Source organism: Salvelinus fontinalis, chromosome 16 (genome assembly GCF_029448725.1).
Source record: "Salvelinus fontinalis isolate EN_2023a chromosome 16, ASM2944872v1, whole genome shotgun sequence".
Taxonomy (NCBI): Eukaryota; Metazoa; Chordata; class Actinopteri; order Salmoniformes; family Salmonidae; genus Salvelinus; species Salvelinus fontinalis.
The window spans coordinates 3,817,981-3,839,858 of NC_074680.1; positions in this window are offsets into that span (position 1 = coordinate 3,817,981).

Consider the following 21,878-nt stretch of genomic DNA (forward strand, 5'->3'; position numbering starts at 1 on the left):
CGGCAAGGAGCCATTTTTAACTTGGCCGAGGCTGCGGATCCATAGGTGACCGCCTCATCCCGCACCCTTGGATCCCTTTTCGCTGAAGATCCGAGCAACATTCTATGCATGTGTTTCTTTAACTCTAAGCACACATTTTTTTGTGGTCACTCTCCCTTCCCATTTCTCAATGTCAATCGTGAATGATGATTATTCCGATTTTTACAGTTGAAACGTCCGTGAAGCATCTGCATGACAACCGTTTGATCTTAATCAGCTTCGTTAGGGATATACATTTAGACCTTCTTGAGTTATGTATTGTTGTTTCGAAGAAGCCTGCAGTGTTGTTTTGAATGACAGTATTTACAGTGCATTCAGACCCCGTTGCTTTTTACACATTTTGTTACCTTACAGCCTTATTCTAAATCGGATTACATTGAAATGTTTCCTTGTCAATCTACACACAATACCCCATAATGACAAAAAGACAACAGGTTTTAACAAATGTTTTCTACTTTATTAAAAATAAAACACAGACATTCCTTATTTACATAAGTATTTAGACCCTTTACTGTGAGACTCAAAATTGAGCTCAAGTGCATCCTGTTTCCATTGATCATCCTTGAGATGTTTCGACAACTTGATTGGAGTCCACCTGTGCTAAATTCAATTGATTGGATATGAGTTGGAAAGGCATACACAGTTGCATATCAGAACAAAAACCACGCCATGAGGTCGAAGGAATTGTCCGTAGAGCTCCGAGACAGGATTGTGTCGAGGCACTGATCTGGGGAAGGGTACCAAATCATTTCTGCAGCATTGAAGGTCCCCTAGAACACAGTGGCCTCCATCATTATTAAATGGAAGAAGTTTGTAACCACCAAGACTCTTCCTAGAGATGGCCCCCCCTGCCAAACTGAGCAATTGGGGGAGAAGGGCCTTTGTCAGGGAGGTTACCAAGAACCCGATAGTCACTCTGAGAGCGCTCCAGAGTTCCTCTGTGGAGATGGGAGAACCTTCCAGAAGAACAACCATCTCTGCAGCACTCCACAAATCATGCCTTTATGGTAGAGTGGCCAGACGGAAGCCACTCCTCAGTAAAAGGCACATGACAGCCCGCTTGGAGTTTGGGCAAAGGCACCTAAAGGACTCTCAGACAATGAGAAATAATATTCTCTGGTTGGATGAAACCAAGATTGAACTCTTTGGCCTGAATGTCAAGCGTCACATCAGGACTAAATCTGGCACCATCCTTACGGTGAAGCATGGTAGTGGCAGCATCATGCTGTAGCAAAGTTTTTCAGCAGCAGGGACTGGGAGACTAGTCAGGATCAAGGGAAAGATGAATGGAGCAAAGTACAGAGAGTTCCGTGATGAAAACCTGCTCCAGAGCACTCAGGGCTTTAGACTGGGGTGAAGGTTCACCTTCCAACAGGACAACGACCCTAAACACACAGCCAAGACAATGCAGGAGTGGCTTCAGGAAAAGTCTCTGAATGTCCTTGAGTGGCCCCGCCTGAGCCCGGACTTGAACCCGATCGAACATCTCTGGAGAGATCTGAAATAGCAGTGCAGTGACGATCCCCATCCAACCTGACAGAGCTTGAGAGGATCTGCAGAGAAGACTGGGAGAAACTCCCCAAATACAGGTGTGTCAAGCTTGTATTGTCATACCCAAGAAGACTCAAGGCTGTAATCACTGCCAAAGGTGCTTCAACAAAGTACTGAGTAAAGGGTCTGAATACTTATTTAAAATGTGATATTTCAGTTTTTTATACATTTGCAAAAATATCTGAAAACATGTTTTGCTTTGTCATTGTGTTTCGATTATTGAGGGAAAATGAATTTTAGAATAAGGCTGTAATGTAAATTTTTGGGGGGAAAAAGTCAAGGAGTCTGAATACTTTCCGAATGCACTGTACAGTAAATTAATTTTAGAGCAGATCGCCATTAACAAACTGTAGCATAGCCTATCTGTGTTTGGTTTCAACCAAAGCGTATATTTTGCCTAGTGGCACGTGCTGTTGAGTTTTGGTCACATCAAATCAAATGTTATTTGTCACATACGCCGAATACAACAGGTGTCGGAGACCTTACAGTGAAACGCTGACTTACAAGCCTTAAACCAAGAATGCAGTTTTAATAAAAAATAAAAATAGAGCAAATAATTAAGGAGCATCAATAAAATAACAGTAGCGAGAGAGTAGAAGCGGCGTAAAAATGGGGGGTGGGGCGGGGACAATGCAAATTGTCCGGGTAGCCATTTGATTAACTGTTCAAGAGTCTTATGGCTTGGGGGTAGAAGCTGTTAAGAAGCCTTTTGGACCTAGACTTGGAGCTTCGGTACCGCTTGCCGTGCGGTACCAGAGAGAACAGTCTACGACTTGGCTGGTTGGAGTCCTGGCAATATTTTCTGACCTGTGACATAAAAATGTAATGATTCGCACAGTCATCCTGAAATCTCACAAAAAATGAGGTTGTGTTTTTTGTCTTCCAGTAACGTTATGCTATGCTATTATATTTGGTTCTGTTATGTAGACTACTATCATTATGTGATATTATGTGATAACAATGTCAAAAAACATAATTATTGTGTAGGCCAGTGACAAAACATTTCAAATTCATACTGTAACATAACAAAATGTGGAAAAAGTCCAAGGGGTGTGAATACTTTCTGATGGCACTACTTACAGTACTTCACGATGGTTTGTGAATGTAATGTCCAACACAACAGCAGTGCATACTGTAAGTGATATCACAAATACACTAAGTGTGTTACTGTAAGGCTTGCCATACTGTATTTTGGCTTAATTAAAGGTCCGTTTTGGGTTCAAAACAGAATCCCAGTGAGGACTTCAAAATGGGCCAACACTCAGAATTCCTACATCATGTACCTCAGAAACTGAAGATAGTCTTAATCACCTGATAAAAAAGCAATTACTGTGTAATCATAAACGCAATGTTTATTTCCCAAGAAATAATAACTACACCACAAAAATAGAAGGTAATGATGCCGAAGGATTACTTTTTATCCTTTAATGCAGCCTGAAAAACACTTGGGTTCATTGTGGGGATTAAAACAAGTGTTTCTGGCAATCGAGCCGTGCCTCACCATATCGAGCCATTAAACTGGACAGAAACTGCTCTGGCTGCCTGTTAGTTCTTTCACAAGCCTTAACCAAACTTTCTCAACATGTGTGTGAACATGGATCCGAATCAAAGAGCCGCCTCTATGAGTTTCAGACGAGCCCTGTGTGACCTTAAAATAGATCAGTGTGATCTCCTTGAACATTGTTGACCTCTTGGAACTTCTTTAGTGACCTCTTTTAAACTCTTTATGACCACTTTATGACCGCAGCAGATAGTAAGCGGTACCCCGCTGAGTACAAAGATGGCTTCCCTTCCTCCGTGTCTCCTGTCAGAATCTGCTGGACAGTTGAAAGCTAAGAAAAACCCTTCCGGCATGTTTCTGCCTTAGTGCTCTCCCCTCTTGTGTCTTCCGACAGGGGAGGTGGAGAGGGAAGAGGAGAGTCCCGATTTTCCTCTTTCAAAAATGTATAAAAAATGTCTCTCCTCATGGCAGGAACAAACAAAATGCAAAAGACTATATGATAATCTGTCATCTTTTTTATTGCCATACAAAATGTTTTCCAAATCAATTTGTCAAGGCTGCCTGTCCATTGACCATTTTCCTCACCTTTTGATTCTCCTGCCAGACTTGCCCCTTTAAACCTTACCCAATCAGAACCCTCTACAACCACTGTGATTATTATTATTTGACCCTGCTGGTCATCTATGAACATTTGAACATCTTGGCCATGTACTGTTATAACCTCCACCCGGCACAGCCAGCAGACGATTGGCCACCCTTCAGAGCCTGGTTCCTCTCTAGCTTTCTTCCCAGGTTCCTGCCTTTCTAGGCATTTGATTGAATAAACCGGCAACCTTGTGCAGCGAAATGCTTCAACAATGACTGCATTGTTGCTTCCATGGGGTATTATTACATGCAGTGTACAATTAAAAGTAAGTAAGCCTGCATTTCCAAAGCAAAGGCTAATGAGAGTCGTGGCTAAAAGAAACAAACAGGTGTGATACACAGATCCGCTCGTAAAACCCGCAGGAGCAGCAATACAGCAAACAATCGCCCTGGCCCTTTAGAAGCGCACAGCGTGCTCTGTAAACCTGGCATGACCTCATGGGGAGAGAGACCTAGTTACTGGGTCAGTCTACCGAACCAGCACCCTCATCGTCATAAACAAAATAACGAAGGTGGTTTGGATTACCTTATTCGGTGGACAGTCCTCATGCATAGCCATTATCTCATTAACCAAACCAAGGCAGGGGAACTTTTTCGAGGGGGAAAGAAAAGGAGCTGGCCATGATGTCATTCAAACACCCCCGTTATTTTTTTATGTGCGCATAAAAAGGTATCGCTCCTTGTTATTATGTATTACGCCAGCCCAAGAGATGGTAAATAATAAAAATACCAAGGTTTTGACCAATTGGCAATCTTTTTTTTTTAAACGATGGGGGGGTGAATGGCAGCTGGGGTGGAAGAAGGAGAGATCACCTCTTGATACCCCCCAATACAATACCTAATTACGGCATCCATATTAGGAAGTCTTCGTTTTCCTAATATGGATGCGGTAAAAGTCACTGCGGTCACTGTGTGGAGCAGACTACTAAGCGCCTCCCTTGTCCCTTTCCCAGTTGTTACCAAATCCTTCCCTTCTCTCCACTATCCATACATTTAATAACCATCATCTTACGTATGCTAAGCAGTATGTAACTAGTTAATTCAGCCAATCCATTTTCTAATATCTGTGTCGGTTCCTCTCACACTATTTTGGCCATTGGAGTGTAACAAAGAAAGAAAATCTTTGTGCATTTTATAGAGCGCCCTGGACATCTTGGAACACTTAGTATACCGTGTGTGAATCCCCTTGTCAGTTATCCTTCAGGCAAAGTAAAACAAATTGGTTAACATCATGTCATGCATGCAGAGGGGTAAAGAATGAAGGTCAGCATTGTGTTTTCCTTACTGACAGGCAGCGAACCCCCATGCAGCTCTTGTCAGGTTGAAACTGCACTTTGGGCCATTTGATTGTGGCAGTAGTTTGGACTCTCTGCCCTCTGACCTGTGCTCTCTCTCGCTCTCATACAGTACATACATACACACATACCTACAGTATATCACAAAAGTGAGTACACCCCTTACACTTTTGTAAATATTTGAGTATATATTTTCATGTGACAACACTGAAGAAATGACACTTTGCTACAATGTAAAGTAGTGAGTGTACAGCTTGTATAACAGTGTACATTTGCTGTCCCCTCAAAATAACTCAACACACAGCCATTAATGTCTAAACTGCTGGCAACAAAAGTGAGTACACCCCTAAGTGAAAATGTCCAAATTGAGCCCAAAGTGTCATTATTTTGTGGTCACCATCATTTTCCAGCACTGCCTTAACCATCTTGGGCATGGAGTTCACCAGAGCTTCACAGGTTGTCATTGGAGTCCTTATCCACTCCTCCATGACAACATCACGGAGCTGGTGGATGTTAGAGACCTTGCACTCCTCCACCTTCCGTTTGAGGATGCCCCACAGATGCTCAATAGGGTTTAGGTCTGGAGACATGCTTGGCCAGTCCATCACCTTTACCCTCAGCTTCTTTAGCAAGGCAGTGGTCGTCTTGGAGGTGTGTTTGGGGTCGTTATCATGCTGGAATACTGCCCTGCGGCCCAGTCTCCGAAGGGAGGGGATCATGCTCTGCTTCGTATGTCACAGTACATGTTGGCATTCATGGTTCCCTCAATGAACTGTAGCTCCCCAGTGCCGGCAGCACTCATGTAGCCCCAGACCATGACACTCCCACCACCATGCTTGACTGTAGGCAAGACACACTTGTCTTTGTACTCCTCACCTGGTTGCCGCCACACACGCTTGACACCATCTGAACCAAATAAGTTTATCTTGGTCTCATCAGACCACAGGACATGATTACAGTAATCCATGTCCTTAGTCTGCTTGTCTTCAGCAAACTGTTTGTGGGCTTTCTTGTGCATCATCTTTAGAAGAGGCTTCCTTCTGGGACGACAGCCATGCAGACCAATTTGATGCAGTGTACGGCGTATGGTCTGAGCACTGACAGGCTGACCCCCCACCCCTTCAACCTCTGCAGCAATTCTGGCAGCACTCATACGTCTATTTCCCAAAGACAACCTCTGGTTTGAGTGCACGCTGAGCATCGTGCACTCAACTTCTTTGGTTGACCATGGCGAGGCCTGTTCTGAGTGGAACCTGTCCAGTGAAACCGCTGTATGGTCTTGGCCACCGTGCTGCAGCTCAGTTTCAGGGTCTAGGGCAATCTTCTTATAGCACAGGCCATCTTTATGTAGAGCAACAATTCTTTTTTTCAGATCCTCAGAGAGTTCTTTGCCATGAGGTGCCATGTTGAACTTCCAGTGACCAGTCATATGAGGGAGTGTGAGAGCGATGACACCAAATTTAACACACCTGCTCCCCAATCACACCTGAGACCTTGTAACACTAATGAGTCACATGACACCTGGGAGGGAAAATGGCTAATTAGGCCCAATTTGGACATTTTCACTTAGGGGTGTACTCACTTTTGTTGCCAGCAGTTTAGACATTAATGGCTGTGTGTTGAGTTATTTTGAGGGGACAGCAAATTTACACTGTTATACAAGCTGTACACTCACTACTTTACATTGTAGAAAAGTGTCATTTCTTCAGTGTTGTCACATGAAAATATATTTACAAAAAGGTGAGGGGTGTACTCACTTTTGTGATATACTGTATACACTACACACACCCACAGTCACTCACAGACCCTTCCTCACACCCCCATACACACATGGCAAATACACACACATGTAAACAATCTCTTGCACTCACATTCACCCACACACTCAACAGGTCAGTAGCAATCACAGCTGTGAGATTCCTGAAAGAGGGGGGCCTGTGGTAGGTGGGGTCAGCTGATCATAACACACACACTCAATCAGACGCGAGACAGCAGTGTTAACAGTGGGTCGCAGCCGGATGAATCATCCGTCATGCACACCCTGCCCACAGCCCTCACCCTGCCCTAATCTGAGACTGCAGCGGTGGCTGAGCAGGTGGCTTGTCTGCCCTCTCCTCTGCTGACCTCCAGCGGGAGACAGCAACTAGGATTAGGATGGCCACTTGTTGGAAAATAGGAGAGTGAGAAGAGACTCGTGTTGTTGCCACTGCACTGCAGAGAAGTTCTCGACAACAGTAGCATACTTCCACATGGAGTGACCTTTTTTACAATCCCTGCCTTTTCCCTGACAGTAAAAAGACAATTCTTGCATCAATATTTTTTTGTTTTGTGGAAAATGTACTCCCCTTTCTTGAAACTAAAGGTCTTCTTGATGAGAGCAATATGGTATCCGGTCTTTTCATTTATCAGTGGTAACACAAGACCATTGAATGATAATCGGGACCTAACATTGCGAAGGAGGAGGCTCCGTTCATCCCCATTGCACTCTCAATCTGTCTAGCTGTTGCTGGATCGGCTGAACAAGGACAGAACGACGGAGGGAAGGAAACACATGCTAGAGTCATCTTTCCAGAAATGACGACCTTGTTTGGCCCCTCAGAATTTTGGGGGGATATGAGGAAAAGGAGGGCAGCAACCGAACAGTCAATTAGGAAAGGAAGCTCATCCACAAGTGACAGAGGTGGGTCACTAAATCACTCCCCCCGGCATCTTGAAGATTCATAAAGCAGAAGTCTGTGTTTTATCGGGTTCCCCTTTTTTATTATTATTTTGTTGTTCTGTCAGAATTATTTTTTTTACATTTTAAACATTTCCAGACAGGCAGATGTGGTGGTAACCCCAGAAAGTTGGAGAAAAAAAGAAAACCATTACAGTACTGGTTCATGATATCATCATGGCAGACGTAGGACTAATCTTGCCCTGCTGCAAGATTCTTTTTCTGGGGGTTGAGCATTCTAAGACATGTCGTAAAACCATGAGGCATTTGCCAGTCTTCTCCATCTCACAGCGAGCACATTTAGTGTTACTGGTATGAATAACAGTTAAAAGGGTAACTTCTATTGGACATAATTCTCGCAGGTATGACTGAGTTTGTTACAACAGGGGGTTTGCGGATCACCCAGGTTTTTTTTGGCAGAAGGGTAAAGACGTCCATCTAGCTTGTATTGAGGACTATACTAGAAGTCCATATAATGTCATAGCACCCACATGTGGAGTTTCTCCATCTATCATCGATTTCCCCCAACTACAGTGAAATGAGACAGTAAGACACACTTATTTTATCCCCGTGGGTTTGTTCAAGCTGGGCTGCATTGGACATTAAGCATTGTTCTACACTCTTGCTGAGATGGGACATCTGTGGAAATTCACTAGTGTCAGCATGACCATTGCTGTCAGAATGTACATCACAGTTGGGAAGTTAAAACTCTCTCTCTCAAACAACTCAAATAATTTTCCCATTCATGAATGTAAATTCCATCCTATGGTTGAATAGAATAGTTGACCCCTATCCTAACATGCTCTAAACATATGCTGCATGGAAGGCAACTGAGAAGCCAACGTGTAGTAAAGAAAGTCCATTGTACAAAAAGAATAGCAGTAGTCCTTTAGATATGGATGAAAATGACAACAAGTTCAACAGCCATGATTGTAACCTTTGACCTCTGTCTTCCCACACAGAGGAGACTGGCTTTATGGTCCAAGTGTCAAATTGCTTTTCCACACAAACATAATAGGAAATAATTGTAGGCCAAATTTCCTCTACCCCTCTGTGGTTAATCCAAGCACTATAACTGATGGCAATCTCCATGCATACTCCCCATATTACATTTATCCCTGCATTGGTATCAAAGAGGTGCCTTTAATGAAATTGTCCATGTTGGTTCAGCCTCTCACTCATTCGTGATCGGTAATAGAAGGCATGTGAGTCGGGCTACTCAAATGATTCAATCAATGATTGACTCATTTGATATTGTGAGTTGGGTTTCCCTTTTCCAAAACATTTCATTGGGGTATTGCATTGGGAATCCCTAATGCGATGGATCGAATGTCCTCCATTTTTAAGAGCTGCCAAAATGATCATTATTTGTGTGTGAGCACTTTTGTGTGGGTAGGCATGGCCCATCAGTGAAGAGAGACAGCGTACTGTATGTGAAGTGAGCAACTGTGTGAGGGTATTGAGTGCAAGTGAAACAGTGTACAGAGTGGCAAACCTATTTAAGGCAGTGGAAACAAACATATTTACGGTGTCTATATCAGGACCGATGTATGACTGTCCTATTATGAACCCAGCACATATTGTGGTTGTTCTCCCTGTGACACAATGCTTTTGGGTGCACTTCTCTTCTAGTCCTCAATAACTTAAAAAACAGACTATACTATGACATCCCCTGGTTGTCAAGGCGGTGAGAGAAGAAATTGAGTGTTTATCTTGGTCTGAAGTGGAATACAAGCTCTTTGTATGACGTGTCCCCCATTTCCTGTTTTCTGGAGAGCGCGAGGAGGTAGCTGGATTTGGCTTCTGTTTAGCTGCCGTTATGGACGACCAATATCTCCGGCTTTAATTTTATTTGATACATGTGACCATATCATCGTAAAGTATGTTTTTTCAATATAGTTTAATCAGATTATTGAAATCTTTTTGGGAGTTTTGCCGTGTTCCATTCTCTGAGTTTGTTGACGATGGAGAGATTCGCGCCACTTGGCTAGTGTGCTTGCTAATTCAAGAGGGAAAGAGGCCGTTCTAAATCCAAACAACGATTGTTCTTGACAAAGGACCCCTTGTCCAACATTCTGATGAAAGATCAGCAAAAGTAAAAAACATTTTATGATGCTATTTCATATATCTGTCGTACATGTGAACTAGTCGTCGGCGCCCAACTTTTGGGTACTCTAGCTATACCGAAGCTAGATGTCGTAATGAAGTTATTTTTTAGAATTCTAACACGCCGATTTCATTAAGAACTAATGGATCTATCAATACCTATACAACATATATTTTTTTGTTATGTTTATGAATAGCTATTTGGTCAGAATATGTGTGTCAGAAAAATATCCGGACGTTGTGGAAAAAGTAGCTACGATAGCACAATGTATAACCAGTGATTTCAGCTCTAAATATGCACATTTTCGAACAAAACGTAAGTGTATGTATAACCTGATGTTATAGGACTGTCATCTGATGAAGAATATCAAGGTTAGTCCAAAATTATATATATTTTACTGGTTTGTTACGATCGCTAACCTTTTGCTACTGGAAAATGGCTTGTGTTGTCACAGACACAGAAAATGTCACAGCAAGTGTCCCAACCAAACACCCTGTTGCCGAAACAAAAACAACTCCGACTCATTTTGAGTCCATGACAGGCGTCAAATAATGGTATTGTTTTGGCAAAAGGGTGTTTGGTTGGACACTTGCTGTGACATTCGGTTATGGGTTATTATAGTTCCGAATGCATTTTAGAGACAAACTTAAACAAGACCTACATGGGATTCAAAGCACGTCCTCTTGTCTGAACACATTGTAAATAGAATATTCACAAAAGTGATGGAGTGAGAGACAGAGAAAAAAAGCGAGAGAGAGAGAGAACTAAAGGCCTATGTTCCACCAAAATGGTATGATTTCTGATCATTTCAATCACTTGTATGTTACTACTTGTCCTTACTTTTAGATATGAATTATTATAATTTGTTTGTAGGTTACATTGTTTCATCATCAATTAGTCAGCAGTAGATTACATACATTCTAGTCTACCCTACAGCAAAATAAACCTCCAGATTGACATTTCGCACATAACCTACCACGAGTGCAACCTAAAAAAAATCTGTGTTTTTCACAAGCTGCCACGTCACTGCAGCCTCAAAAACAGTTGCATGCTGTTGAAACGTTTTACGACAGGGAGAATTAGTCTTCACTTTAATTTGAAGGTTGCACCTGTACCCTTGCGCTGTCTTCTTTTCTCCCTCATTCTCCCCTTCTCCTCTTCTTTCCTACCCTCTCGCTTGCTGGAATAGACAAGTGCTCCTGGTGTTTCAACACCTTCTGTGAGTCCCAGAGCCGGTCCAGGTGCACTGGGCCTTCTGACGCTTGTCTTCCAGCAACCCAGCGAGTGGCCGAGGCTGCTGCCAGTGGCCCGTGCCAATTACCGTGGGGGGCATAAAAGAAGAGGAGCTGGGTTAGTTGGATGGATCCCGTGCCAACTGGGCAGCACACAGAAATAGGAGTGAGGCGTGTAGCTTATGTAGCTTACGTTTACCGCATGGCACAGGCTAAACATTGGACACTTATTAGATCTGGAGTCAGTTCGTGTGCACATCAAATGCGCTATGCATGACACTGGAGTCAATTCATACTGATGTGGCTGGAGGGAGGTTGGTGGAGCCATGGTGGATAGATCAGTTCCTAATAATAACCTGTTACTGTGGAAAATACGCCCTCACTGCTGTTCTTTAAGAGGCATTTTTTTTGTCCCCTTGCACCTGCTTTCTGAAAAGTAAACAATGCATTTTCCATTCCGTTTTTTTTTCTTCTTCTATTAAATAGTCTGACTCATTCCGTACTTCCAACCCCTCGGCGGTAAAATACCTTCATACCTCAAGCATTTACTAGCCACCAGCTGGGATAATGTGAAGGAAAAGTGGGTTTACATGGCAAAGTGATTACAGGCTCCCTCCATAGGCTCCCCCCCCCCCCCCCCCCCCGTATGAGGAGTCATTTGCAGTAGAGATCGTGGACAAAGGTGATGAAGTACAGGTAGTTGTGGGTCATATTGGGGCTTGAAACGTATTTTCTTACTTGGAAGACTCGTCATCAACTTGACTCGTGTCTATAGACTTGAGGCTGAGGGTGTCCTAAAATGTACACTTGAATCTGATTGAATCTGCTTTTACAGTGCATTCGGAAAGTATTCCGTCTTCAGCCTTATTCTAAAATGGATAAAATACATTTTCCCCCTTATCAATCTACACACAATACACCATAATAACGACGCAAAAAAATGTATATATTTTTTCTTACATTTCCTAAAAATAAAAATAACAGAAACGCCTTATTTACATAAGATTTCAGACCCTTTGCTATGAGACTCGAAATTGAGCTCAGGTGCATCCTGTTTCCATTGATCATCCTTGAGATGTTTCTACAACTTGATTGGAGTCCAACTGTGGTAAATTCAATTGATTGGACATGATTTGGAAAGGCACACACCTGTCTATATAAAGGTCACAGTTTACAGTGCATGTCAAAGCAAAAACCAAGCCATGAGGTTGAAGGAATTGTCCGTAGAGCTCTGAGACAGGACTGTGTCAAGGCACAATCCTGGAAGAAGTGACGCTCCCCATCCAACCTGACAGAGCTTGAGAGGATCTACAGAGAAGAATGGGAGAAACTCCCCCAATACAGGTGTGCCAAGCTTGTAGCGTCATACCCAAGAAGACTCAAGGCTTTAATCGCTGCCAAAGTTGCTTCAACAAAGTACTATGTAAAGGGTCCGAATACTTATGTAAATGTGATATTTCAGTTTTTTATACTTTTGCTGTGTCATTATGGGGTATTGGGTATAGATTGATAAGGGGAAAAATGATTTAATCAATTTTAGAAAGTAACAAAATGTGGGAAAAGTTAAGGGGTCACCTTAACCCATCACCTTCTTAACTGACCTAGAGCTAGATACATTTTGTTTGAACTTGTTACATATTCTTTCAACTCAAGGGATGGAAATGGGGGGGGACCCGATTACAAATTGATTAAATCTTTGACATGGCTTTTTACAGTGATTTCAAAGATTTCGTATCAGTGGGTTCCCAAGTTATTTTTTTTTTTTTAATTTCCATCTCTTATGTATGTGTTACTGTGCTCCCTTTACCATACAGATTTTTCCAGACTTACAAAACAAGATGTCAATTGTACAGATGTTCTATTTAGTCCACTATAAAAAAAAAATTGGAAAAACTAAATCCAGCATAAGGACGCCATGTGTGTGGGTAACCAACAAATGTATTTGATGTTTTCTCTAACTTGGCATACTTGCTAATGAATCCAGAAAAAAAATAAGCCTTGGTCTGTACCACAATCAATGTCCACTTCCTGCAACTTCCATCATTAAGATTACCAAAGGGGAGAATACACCAGGAAACGATCCTCCTTTTTGTCCTTAGAATAAATTTCAGCTCAAACCTGTATGTAACTTCAAATATCCAAATTAAATTTACAAGTACATTTCGTTATAAAATGCTAGTAATGATTTGTGATAGTTTCAATAATGCACTCAGAGTATGAACTACACAAGTAACATTTAAATGAATCTCTAGACTGTGGGCTGAAAGCTGACGTGAGATGTGGGTTTACACATATCTCTGTTTAGGATTCGGCCCTATGTTCATTGCAAAACCAGAAACCCTGTGTATGGTGTATATACGGTATCCATAGTAGGACAGCTTCAATGTCATAGTACCTATGGACTATACAATTGTAATTTTGTTCAACTCATGTACCTGCACGTGCCATTTTCACTAACATGGAGCTGAAGCAACAGCTGTGGAATGAAAAGGTCACCAACACTTATCAAATGTTGGCATGAAACACCTATAATGCCCGAGATAATTAGGGTATTGTTAGATTGTTGTTTTTTCCTTGAAAAACATCAACATTCCTCATTTTAATGTCCACATCATTTTGTTAGTTGAGCAACACTGACCTGTTTTTTGGGTGATTGTTTTTTTTCCTCATCGCTGGGTGGATTTTTAGAACTGATTCGTCAACATCTGGGGTCCAAATGCAACAATAAACAAACAATAAGATGGTGTGACGCTGACCTTGCTTAAATGGTGGTTCGCTTTAAGTTCCAAGAGTTGAAACAATGGATGACTGCATGTACCATGAAACCTTGTCAGCGACGACTTCAAGGCAATTTCAAAGTGTGAAGTCGGGCCAAAGAAAATGTTGAAATTCAAACGTTATTCAGAAAGTAGTCGTTTACTTTATCTTAAAACGTTGGGGGTTATGCAAACAGTTCCTTTTATTACCCGCTGCTCTATTGAAGTAATATCAGTAACCCCAACTCGCACAGCTTTTCTCAATAGACTAGAACTGTCTAATCTACTTCCCAGATCTTAATCTGTGTTTACTTGCTCCTCTGTGGAGAGTGAATATGAACCTGGCCAGCATGTGTACAACTAACAGCTCCAAGTGTCTCTAACACTAACTCAAAGTGACTCTTGATAATATGGAAACCATACTAATGCATCATACTATGTACTTGACCTCGTGACATGGGTGAGACACAAATCCACCCCTGAAACCAAACAAGACCTGGCTGCTACCACAGAGATGATCTAGATCTAACATATTGGCCTTCCCTAGCACCAAAGACTGTGTTAAGTTATTGGCAATAAATGTGCGTGCACAGGTATTTAAAGCTTGCTTTGATATTGTACATCGCTGCACATTTGTGATGATGATGTGTTCGTAAATCCATTTGGCCCTTGGGAGATTTTAGCACTTGGTTTACGAGGCCCTTTTTTTGTAGGGAGGAGGTTAGAGGGAGGTGGGTGGTGCTAGTTGGTCTAATGAGTTTGGTGCTGAGCTCTGTTGTTGCCCCAATGACAGATGTGTTGCTCACAGCCTGTTCTAGGCAGTGACGTAGGTCTGGACACTGGTGTGTGTGTGTGTGAGGGTGTTCTAGTTACACTGAACAAAAATATAAAACGCAACATGCAACAATTTTACTGAGTTACCGTTCATATAAGGAAATCAGTCAGTTAAAATAAATAAATGAGGCCCTAATCTATGGATTTCACATGACTGGGAATACAGATATGCATCTGTTGGTCACAGATATCTTTTAAAAAGCTAGGGGAGTGGATCAGAAAACTAGTCAGTATCTGCTTATGACCACCATTTGCCTCATGCAGCGCGACACATCTCCTTCGCATAGAGTTGATCAGGCTGTTGATTTTGGCCTGTGGAATGTTGTCCCACTCCTCTTCAATGGCTGTGTAAAGTTGCTGGATTTTAGCGGGAACTGGAACATGCTGTCGTATGCGTCAATCCAGAGCATCCAAAACATGCTCAATGGGTGACATGTCTGGTGAATATGCAGGCCATGGAAGAACTGGGACAATTTCAGCTTCCAGGAATTGTGTACAGATCCTTGCGACATGGGGCCATGCATTATCATGCTGAAACATGAGGAGATGGTGGCGGATGAATGGCACGACAATGGGCATCAGGATCTCGTCACGGTATCTCTGTGCATTCAAATTGCCATCGTTACTATGCAATTGTGTTCTGACAGTTTGTGCAGAACTACTTTGGTTGTGCAAACCCAGTTTCATCAGCTGTCTGGGTGGCTGGACGGTGAAGAGGCTGGATGTGGAGGTCCTGGGCTGGCATGGTTACATGTGGTCTGCGGTCATGAGGCCGGTTGGACGTACTGCCAAATTCTCTAAAATGAAGTTGGGGGCAGTTTATGGTAGAGAAATTAACCTTACATTCTCTTGCAACAGCTATGGTGGACATTCCTGCAGCCCGCAAGCCAATTGCATGCTCCCTCAAACTTGAGACATCTGTGGAATTGTGTTGTGTGACAAAACTGCACATTTTAAAGTGGCCTTTTGTTGTCCCCAGCACAATGTGCACCTGTGTAACGATCATGCTGTTTAATCAGCTATATGATATGGCACACCTGTCAGGTGGAAGGATTATCTTGGCAAAGGAGAAATGCTCACTAACAGGGATGTCAACAAATTTGTGCACACAATGAGAGAAATAAGCCTTTGTGCCTATTATTTATTTATTACTAGGTAAATGCTTTACCATACCGCCAATACAAGTTCGCTTGCTAGCTAACGTTAGCTTAACGATGAGCATCACCATTTGCCAGTAGCAAAACATAGCTAGCTATCTTCTCCACTAACTATTGGCAGCTTACAGGTAGCTGCTTCATTCAAAAACGAATCCATTGTGATTTAGAATCATTTCCTGGTTGCTAAAATTCAAATAGTTTGCCTAATTTAAGTTTACAGTTTTCAGTTCATGATTACAGTTCATGAGGGTTGCCTAATCACACATATGACGTTTTTAAAATATCTGACCTTTTTAACCCTTCGTAACAGCCCCTATGACACCATTTTAAGGCACTTCCGGTTGGCACAGGAAGCTAAAAGTAAACACATATCCTGATTGGGGTATGTTCTTACAGAATCCTGAGTTTAAACTCCCTACCTTCAGAATTGACCTATCTACACAGGGTTGAATGCAGTGAGTTTCACAAGCTACAGGTTTTGTACATCAAAACACCTTTAATGTGAATTTAATCACTTCCGGTTGCTCGAAGGAAGCTTAGAATCAACACAGGTTGACCTCATAGTGGCCTGATAAATTTTCATCGAAGACAGGTTCATAAGGCATTCATAACCCACATAGGCTTCAGGTTGAATTTAGGGGAGCAGGCAATGTATTCCTATGGGGAGAGATGTCATTGTAAACTGTGAGGGTTAATGCCACACGGTCCAGATCGGGAGGACCTTAGGAATATTCCTGTGGTTGAATTGTCCTTCTAACCCTAACGGTTCTGCCGCTGTCCCCCAAAAGCACCTGAAATTTAGGGCCAGTCTTCATTATGGGCCTACTTTTTTTCATGTTCGCTGCGCTCAGACCGAGCCAGCTACGGTCAAGCGGGGCATCTCGTTGAACTTGGCACTGCCTAGAGATTATGGTAATGCCATTGCAGGCTCTGTGTGTCTTTAACTTCTCTGGGGCAGGTGGGACGCAAACGTCCCACCGGCCAATAGCCAGGGAAAATATAGCGAGCCATATTCAAATAACATGATATAAAAATCTAACTTTCATTAAATCACACATGTAAGATACCAAATCCAGCCAACATGTCAGATTTCAAAAAAGCTTTTCGGCGAAAGCATAAGATGCTATTATCTGATGATAGCACATCAGTAAACAACAGAGTAGCATATTTCAACACGGCAAGCACGACACAAAACGCAGAAATAAAACATAAATCATGCCTTACCTTTGACGAAATTCTTTTGTTGGCACTCCAATATGTCCCATAAACATCACAAATGGTCCTTTAGTTCGATTAATTCCGTCGATATATATCCAAAATGTCAATTTATTTGGACCGTTTCATCCAGAAAAACACAGCTTCCAACTTTCGCCAAGTCACTACAAAATATATCAAAAGTAACATGTAAATTTACCAAAACATTTCAAACTACTTTTGTCATATAACGTTAGTTATTTTTAAACGTTAATAATCGATCAATTTGAAGACGGGATGATCTGTGTTCAATACAAAACGAAACCAAACTGACGCAACTTTTTTCATAACGTGACTCTCTCCAAAAATTTACTTCATGTGACCCTCATTTACGATAGCCCTACTTCTTCAGTACACAAAGGAATAACCTCAACCGATTTCCAAGGACTGGTGACATCCAGTGGAAGCGGTAGGAACTGCAAGCAAGTCCATTAGAAATCTGGTGTCTCTAAAAAATCTTATTGAAAAGACAGTAACATCAAAAAAATACAATTCTGAATGGTTTGTCCTCAGGGTTTTGCCTGCTACATAAGTTCTGTTATTCTCACAGACCTGATTCAAACAGTTTTAGAAACTTCAGAGTGTTTCCGCTAGCGGAACCCCCCCCCCCATATTCCACTGAAAAGGCGAAAAGGCGAAATTCAAAAAATATTTTTCCGAAATATTTAACTTTCACACATTAACAAGTCCAATACAGCAAATGAAAGATAAACAGCTTGTGAATCCAGCCAACATGTCCGATTTTTTAAATGTTTTACAGCGAAAACACCATGTATATTTATGTTAGCTCACCACCAAATACAAAAAAACACAGACATTTCTTTCACAGCACAGGTAGCTTGCACAAAACCCCCAAATAGAGATAGAATTACTCACTAACCAAGAAACAACTTCATCAGATGACAGTCTTATAACATGTTATACAATAAATCTATGTTTTGTTCGAAAAATTTGCATATTTCAGGTATAAATCATAGTTTTACATTGCAGCTACAATCCCAAATAGCACCGAAGCGGCAAGAATAACTACAGAGAGCAACGTGAAATACCTAAATACTCATCATAAAACATTTATGAAAAATACATGGTGTACAGCAAATGAAAGATAAACATCTTGTGAATCCAGCCAATATTTCAGATTTTTTTCGTGTTTTACAGCGAAAACACAATATAGCATTATATTAGCGTACCACAATAGCCAACCACACAACCGCATTCATTCACCGCAAAGGTAGCGATCGCAAAAAAACAGCAAAAGATATAAAATGATTCACTAACCGTGACAAACTTCATCAGATGACAGTCCTATAACATCATGTTACACAATACATATATGTTTTGTTTGAAAATGTGCATATTTAGCGGTACAAATCGTGGTTTTACAATGTGAATACGTAGCCAAACTGCACAAAATTATCCGGATATATTTCTGACACTCACCTAATCTAATCAAAGAACTCATCATAAACTTTACTAAAAAATACATGTTGTACAGCAAATGAAAGATACACTAGTTCTTAATGCAATCGCCGTGTTAGAATTCTAAAAATAACTTTAGTACGACATACAGCTTACGTTATAGCGAGACAGCGCCTGCAATGAGGGCGGAAAATAGTACTAAACATTTTCCACAGAAATACGAAATAACATCATAAATGGTTCCTACTTTTGCTAAGCTTCCATCAGAATCTTGTACAAGGAGTCCTTTGTCCAGAATAATCGTTGTTTGGTGTTAGAATGTCCTCTTCTCCTGTCGAATTAGCAACCAAAGCTAGCCAAGTGGCGCGAAGTTGTCCATCTTCACCAAACGCAGAGAACGGAAAACGCCAAAACTCCCGATAAACGTTCAATAATCTGATAAAACTATATTGAAAAAACATACTTTACGTTGATATTATCACATGTATCAAATAAAATCAAAGCCGGAGATATTAGCCGTCTATACCGAAAGCTTTTCAGAAGGCAATCCAGGGTTCCTTCCCGCGCCTTGCTGAACAAAGGAAATTTGGGGTCACGTCATTCCAAGAGCTCTTGTTCGACCTCAGATCAAGCTAGACACCCCATTCCACCTCCCACTGCCTGTTGACATCTAGTGGAAGGCGTATGAAGTGCATGTATATCCATAGATTTCAAGCAAATGAATAGGAAGGCCCTGGAACAGAGCCTCGATTTCAGATTTTTCACTTCCTTACAGGAAGTTTGCTGCAAAATGAGTTCTGTTTTACTCACAGATATAATTCAAACGGTTTTAGAAACTTGAGTGTTTTCTATCCAATAGTAATAATAATATGCATATTGTACGATCTAGAATAGAGTACGAGGCCATTTAAATTGGGCCATTTAAATCATTTTTTCCCAAAGTGAAAATAGCGCCCCCTATCCCAAAGAAGTTTTAACCATGAGATTCTCATTTCAAAATTGTCCAAGTTCAACTTTTCCCCCGATGCCTTGAGATGGATGAAATCATACCTTGAAGGCAGAACTCAGTGTGTCAGAGTGAGCAATGAGCTGTCGCCCACTCTTAGCTATGATGTGGGCGTGCCCCAAGGGTCAATACTGGGGCCCCTCCTGTTCAGCTTGTACATTAATTAAGGTATTTCTGTTGTTTTGAATTTGGGGCACTGCAATTTCACTGGCTGTTGTCGAGGTGGGACGCTAGCGTCCCACATATCCCAGAGAAGTTTTAATAAGTATAGATGTCGAGGTCAAATGGCCTTAAATACTAACTACATGACTTCTGCTTATTAGCCTCTGTTATTGATAGTTCTTCAGTAACACAACTGTTTCTACATAACAAGCAGGAAAATGAATCTCCCTTTATATCACTAATAAGCAGCTAAATACTAACTGTTAACTGGTTATTACCATGTACTTACCTGGTCATTTCAGTCTTGTTTCCAAGTTGTTTCCAGATACTTCCCAGGTTGTTACCCTCTTATTTCAACACTGCAAACCATAGTGCTTCTGTTTTTTTCTGCTGAAGAAAGCTACTGATTCATGCATTGTGTCAGCTGCAATTAACTGTACTGGCGGTCCTAATTCCGAACTCTAAACAGAATGCGGTGGTGAGGCCTAGGGCCTAGACAACAGCAGAAGAAACAAAATAAACAACAACCCCATCGGGGTAATGTTTTAAGCCCCCTCTCATGTTTATGTCACAATTCGTAATGTGGCCAACTGTCGTCACCAGATTAAGATCGGGTCTAGCTTCGTTCATTCCACTTGTGGTACATGGCCTAGATGAAAGCTATAATTATAGTCTCCAGTGGAGGACTTTAGTCCTGTTCTCCTCTGTTAAGTGAACAACCTGAAGTATGTACACCAAGGTTTTGTGGTCGCACGCGGAAATACCTTTTGTATTTGCGTGGAGGTATGGCCCAGGATTGAAAACACTAGGACTCCTGGCACGCAACACTGACACACATGCGCACGTAAACACACGTACACACACACACACAAATTCACACATTCACGCATGGACACGTACACGCATGCACGTACAGACCAAATCCCTAGCTACTGTAGTGGTGAAGAGGACAAAGGGAAATCTGAGACCATCCCATGGTAAGACAGTTTGAACCCCCCTTCACCTTGTCACATCATGTGTGGGGTGACCTGCCTTAATATCGTTAGGCAGAGTACGCATTTGTTAATTCTGCCCTGTAAAAGCACTTAAAGCCACTGCTTATTTAATACTGGGAATGAAATGAGGAGAGACTGATTTCAGGCTCAGCTCCTTTTGTGAAGTGTGCCAACATTACCATTGAGTAGCCATTTTCAGTACAAAGGTTGAGGTAGGGAATTGGGTTTCTCTCTTTTTGTTAGTGCCAGCCCTGAATGAATAAGATGAGGTAAAGGCCTAATCATGAGTGTAATTTAGCGTGCTTCTTGTACCGATGCACTCAAAGTCTTGGCAGTGGGGTCTCTGTGAGCCAATAGAAAGCAACAAGCTCTCACAGTCTCACGTCAGAATTAGACGTTCATCCATGTTTCTCGAATGTCTAATTTTGAAGTTGTTGGAAACTTCAAATGTAGAATTATTTGGTTACTTCTCTATATCGTTACAAGGATACGTTTGTGCATTAACTCTGAATCTTAATTAACTAAGAATGGTTAAGGTAAGGGTCAAGGGTTGGATAGGCTTAACCTGTTGGGGATGGGGGCGCTGTTTAGACTATTTAATATAACGATTTATTGTGTTTTCGCTGTAAGACACTTAGAAAATCTGAAATATTGTCTGTATTCACAGGATCTGTGTCTTTCGATTCGTGTATGCTGTGTATTTTTACGAAATGTTTGATGATTAGTAAGTAGGTAAACACGTTGCTCTAAGTAGTTTTTCTATTCCATTTGTGACGGTGGGTGCAATTGTAACCTATGCCATCTACCTGAAATATGCACTTTTTTCTAACAAAACCTATCCCATACCATAAATATGTTATCAGACTGTCATCTGATGAGTTTTTTTGTTGGTTAGGGGCTATAAATATCTTAGTTTAGTCGAATTGGTGATGGCTACTGGTGTTGGTGGACAAATAAAAGATGGTGGATTATGCTAATGTGTTTTTAGGTAATAGATGTACATCTTTACATATTGTGTCTTCCCTGTAAAACATTTTAAAAATCGGACAAGTTGACTGGATTCACAAGATCTGTGTCTTTCATTAGCTGTATTGGACTTTAATGTGTGAAAGTTAAATATTTTAAAAAAATATATTTTTTGAATTTCGCGGCACTGGTTTTTCAGTGGGGGGGGGGGGGGTGTGCCGCTAGCGCCACGCTGATCCTAGA